The following is a 5,833-nucleotide window of genomic DNA, read 5'->3' as shown; positions in this document are numbered from 1 at the left end:
TGCTCTCGAGAGTTGGAGGAACAGGTGGAGCTGCGGTCAGCCAATCGATCACTTCGAATGATGATTCTAAGGAGAGAGAGGCTAAAGGATTTGTCTTTGATAGAAGTTCAGGATCAATCTTATCCCAAATATCTTCTAGCTGACATTTAACCCTAAGAGCATCGTACCAGGCTGGCCAATCCGATTGGGTGGTAAGATATACCGACGGATGTGTATGTTGCGTTGACATGATTGATCCGGGTATTTCGGCAGTGAAAATTTGGATTTTCAGATATGGATCGTGATATGCCCACTCTTGATCACAAGAGTGGTCTATGGCAAGATAGCTGTATTTAAACGCGAACCGGGCTCATAACTATCGTACAGGACAATAGCATATCACGATGGAGGGGAATGATTGGACAATAATGGTATAAGTATAAGAATGTGTATATCTCCTCATCTACAGTTAGAACTGATCTCTTCTCGTAGAGAAGAGATCGGATTATATACTGGGTGATCTTCGGGTACCGATCACGGGAGCGGTGATCGGTCCTGCGGCCGATCCGGTTATCGTTGTTCCGCTCCGGAGTATTCTATATAATGAATACCTGATCATCACATGATCTGATCCACGTGGTCTACAACACCGTTTCCGTCACACTATTGCTATGTATGATATTGTTTAATCCCAATTATAGATTTATTTGTACAAGCTATATCGATATATATACCAAAAAACTCCTTGCTTATATAACTTGTGTAAAAGACATCTATCACACTTTCTACCAATAAAATAGCTTCAACAGAATCTTTAATCAATATATACAATATTGTATTGACTAATAATTGATTAAATATCTCTTAACCATTTATAAATTCTAAACTAACGAAAAATATTTCTTCTTCAGTATTATCAATATCAAGATCTGCAAAGAACTATCCCATTTCGGTTTCTAAATCAGATTCTGTATTAATAACTTTTCCCTTATATTCGATTAACCATTAATTATAGTGTTTATTAAACATATTATTACTACTATCCTTAATCTTTTCCCGATATTCACATTGGTTTTTATTCTATTCCTTTTGGGAATACTTTATTAATCGATATTCCTCTTTTTTGTATATTCAGTAATGATTTTGTTGATTCGAAGAATTAGATTATTATCGAAACCTATTAGTATTGCCCTTGAAGCTATTACTTCTGAAATTATTACTTCTGAAATCTCTAGAACCACCTAAATTATTCTGATTATTATTGCTACGAAATCTTTTATTAATGAATAGCACTATATCTTTTTCTTTATATAATCTCTCCCACATATTAATAGATTATCATAATTGATTGATTAAACCAGATATCTCCTTTTTGAGATCAAAACAAGCTAGGTTATATGCCTCAACATCTTTATATATCAGTATAAGCTTATTGTATAAATATGACATCTACCATATAGTAGGATCAAGTCGATACTGTAATATATGTAACTATTTAATTATAATAATAAGACATTTATTAAGTAACTTGTTTTTATACTCCTTTTTAATCAATTTGAAAATAATACTGTTCCATTTAGATAGCATATTGTATTAATACTCTTCTCCCTCAAAGTTACTCCGCATATAAGTATAAAGCTCTCTGAATATAAATAATAATACTTCATAGTTGGTATAAAAGAATTCGAACGCACTATCCTTTAGTATGATTAGGAATACCTTGTATTGTATATCTATAGGCACCTCCACACATCATAAGATTTTATAGAATATTAAGAGTTTGAAATCGAAATTATTATTGTCCCCGTTATATTTCTCCTCATTAATATAGAATTTCGATAAACTGATAAGAGATTGTATATTAAAATATATCGATAATTTCTTATTTCTATCACATCAACCTCTATTATCCTTTTTATTACCATTACTATCATCATCATTATCAGGATCTCCTCCTTCGTTACCCTTCTTATTATCTTTTCGATTATCTTTATCATATTCGAAATTGTTATTAATAAATCTATTGATTATTCCAAATCTAAATTTAGATTCTTTAAAATTATGATCTTTCAGAACTTTCTGAACTTGGTTTTTTGTTCATGCGTTTGTAATAGATCTACATGATTGATCATATAAAGCTATAAATACTTTAACATCTAATTTCAACATCCATACTCTTCGAATACGTAATACTATTTGTAGTTTTTGTGTATCCAATTAGTGGATCTTTGCGAATTACCCACTTATGAATATGCTGAAGTTATTATAAAAGATCTCGATTAGCTCGTCATCATTGATATCCTCATAGTCATATTGCTTACGCTTGAATTTAATGTATTTGATGAACTCCTTAGAATCAAAATCAACAATTCCACCATCAGCCTATTATTCCTTCAATAAGCTTAATTACTTTTCGTAATACTCCTCTTCCTCTTCCGTATATAATTCCTTACTAATAACCTTAGAGATAATTAGGGTATTGTTACTGTCCAATATGATAAAATATGTATAGAGGTATTTCAAAGGTTATAGGTATTTTGAAGATTATAGATAGATTATAGGTATTTTGAAGGTTATAGGTATATTATAGATATAAAAAATATAAGAGGATATATAAAAGGTATTTAGATAAAGGGTTTACTTTGTACAATGTGTAGTATAAAGGTGAATACGTGATGGACACAAAATCGATTCGTTATATTTAATTAGTCAATTCTTTTGAATATATTTTTTTGATACAATTATCCAGAGTATATTCTTTAGTACAATAAGAAGAGAAAGTGTATTGTACCTAGTATAATAATATTTTTCTTTATGATCTCTTTAGAATTTCTATTAATTCTGAATATTACTTTTAAATACCTAATGCTTTTTAATAAAATCTAAGACCCTAATTTGTAATATTACTAATTAATATTAATATCAACTTGATATTGATTAAAGTATAAAGTATTTCAATCTTATTAATATAATTGATTATATTATTTGTCTTGATTATTATTAACTATGGGAAGCTAGTACTTGATATAATAGAAGTGCAAGCGCTAATGCTAGCGCTAGTGCAATACGGTGCCCTCTTTAGATCACATAATCGATATCCCGACAGATAGTGTCAAGGTACGGGTAAAGACTTATATTATACCATAAGGGTAGAAGAGCTATGAAAGAGTGAAGCCCTATTTATAGAAAGTAGGGCGTACTAGTATGCTATACTTGAAGTACAAAGGCAATTATAGATCATATAATTAGTACTGTGATAATACCCCCTGCTCAAGATAATCGGTTTACAATCGCAATATCAATTGATCTTTTAGAAAACAAAATAATATTAAAATACTCTAATTTCTATTATTAGATTAAAATGAACTTTCTTAGGAATAATAATTAATTATCGGAGTTTTTTAGATCTACTTTGACCTCGATTTAGGGGTGTATTTGATATAAGTATTAGTAAGGGATTAGGAATAGTAGATCTTTTAAAGCCTATCTAAACAAACAATTCTAGCTTATCTGGATTTGCTAAATAGAAAGCAATAATTATATCTTTCTGATCACAAAGGTTTTTGATGGATTATCAAGATACTGGGTGATATTTCCATTTAACTTGATAATAAAATCCGTCCTCGTTATAATAATCAAATAGTTTATCAAATTCCTACTACTCGATTTCCTTATTTGTTTCATTATCTCTTTTTAGGATATAGCTTTGGTTTTAACAGGATTTGATTTTGTTGATCGCTTTTTGACCAGCTAGTTCAAATAAGCAATAAAGTGATTGAAATAATAAATTATAGAATACTAAAAAGATCTTAAAATTAATAGGAAGCTAAAATAAACAGACTTATTTATAAACTTTTAGAATCTTATAGGAACTATTCCATTTATCATTACCTTTCTTTATTAGGCAATTAATTTTCATATTTTTAATATTAATTTATACTTTGTTATTTTCTTTATATAAAGGGATATCGGTGTGAGTCTTGTTAGTGTAATCTTTATATCTCTAAATAGATTGAATAGCTAAAACTTTCAATTTTATTAGAATAATATCAAATCGGTCTGTAATCTTATTGGTTTTTAGGAATTCGCATTTATATTGATATAATAGATTTGAGGGAATAGGTAAAGAGGGCTTAATACTGAGGTATAAATGAAAACTATAGTTAATAAAGAATGAGGATACGCCGATAGTCTCTGAGATGATATTATTAAACGCAAACTTTGCGAATAGAAGTTAATTGTATTAGTTATCTTGATAGAAGTTTATAAAAGTCTAAAGATATTATTCTACTATGATATTGATCCTCTCTGTTTGTTTATCGGATTTAGGGTGGAATGAGGAGGATCGTTTTAAAATAATCAATAAACATTTGAATAAGTGCTTTCAGAATTCTGATATAAATTGTAAACCTTTATTAAATATTATATTATCAGATGTACTATATAGGTAATAGACTTTTTCGATAAACCAATCAGTAAGCTTCTTTGTGGATAGTCTTATAATTGAAATGAAATGATACATTTTTGTTAGGCAATAGATAATTGTAATAATATATTAATGCTTTTTGCTATAGTGTTTGTTGATTGGTAGTGGTATAATGTAGTCAATGGAGATATCGGATTAGGGGTGGAATGGTATTGGTAGGGGTTTTAGGAATCTGGGTGCAGTAAGACGGGAGGCTTTGATTCGGAAGTAGAGTTGATAGGCTTATATATAAGTTTCAATTTCCCTTAATATATTGGGCTATCAGTATGTACGGAAGATGAAATCAATAATTTTAATTCGACCAGAATGTTCTATTGAATCAGTGGAGTGTATTCGATATATGATCTGGATGTGAAGCTTAGTGGAAAAAGGAATAAAGAGGTGGTTGCAATAGAAAATTTTATTATTGATTAATTTATAGTCTTGAAAAGTGATTCGAAGGTCTTTTTGGATTAATAGTAGCTAATGGTAAGTAATTGGATTCTGAAGTGTTTTATATATAATAATAATTAATTCAAATGATTTGTATACTTTATCAATAAGATTGTCAATCGGCTTTTTAATATCAAGAATAATTATACCCATAGATGTTACAATGAGATCAATGTTATTATTTGTTTATTAGATGAGGTTCTTGAATATAATAGTATCGAATATTTTTTTTAGGAGGATTGTTTGTAAGCGATTCTTGATTCAATTGTTATTAGGATTGGTATGTACAGAGTGATCTTCTGCTTTTCTATTCAATGTATTGGGGCAAACTGCTTTAAGATTCGGTTTATATATAATACAAAAGTTGAAACTAGTCAGGAATTTAGTCTATCTAATTTGTCTTTGATTCAACATCTTTATTGATATAAAGTACTCTAGATTCTTATAATCAATAATGATCTTGAATAGCTTTTGAGTTCTATATAATTCGGGTTTCTATTTTTCTAAGAACTTGATGATAGCTAGTAGTTCCTTATTATAGATCTTGTAGTTATATTCAGTAGTACTGTATTTTAAAGAGAAGTATGTAACCGGGTGTAATCGGCCTTTATCGTTATATTGAGAGAATACTCTGCTTGCAGTTTAATCGGAAATATTTGTTTTGATAATTGTATAGTGATGGTGATTAAACATTGCAAGGATTGGAGTGGAGATAAAAGTATGCTTCAGGTTTTTAAAGGCATTTTCTTGATTAACAATCCAATTCTATATATTCTCTTTTTTAATAGGCAATTTAAAGGTTTTGTGATTTTAGAAAAGTTGTAAATAAAGTATTAATAGAAGTTAACAAATCTTAGAAAACATTGGAGATCTTTTAGTTTAGTTAATGATTTCTATTTGAGGATAGTCTTAATCTTATTAGAATCTATTTTGATA

Source organism: Botrytis sinoallii (assembly GCF_014898435.1).
Source record: "Botrytis sinoallii strain Bc 23 chromosome Unknown BSIN_002, whole genome shotgun sequence".
NCBI lineage: Eukaryota > Fungi > Ascomycota > Leotiomycetes > Helotiales > Sclerotiniaceae > Botrytis > Botrytis sinoallii.
This window is presented reverse-complemented; position numbering follows the sequence as displayed.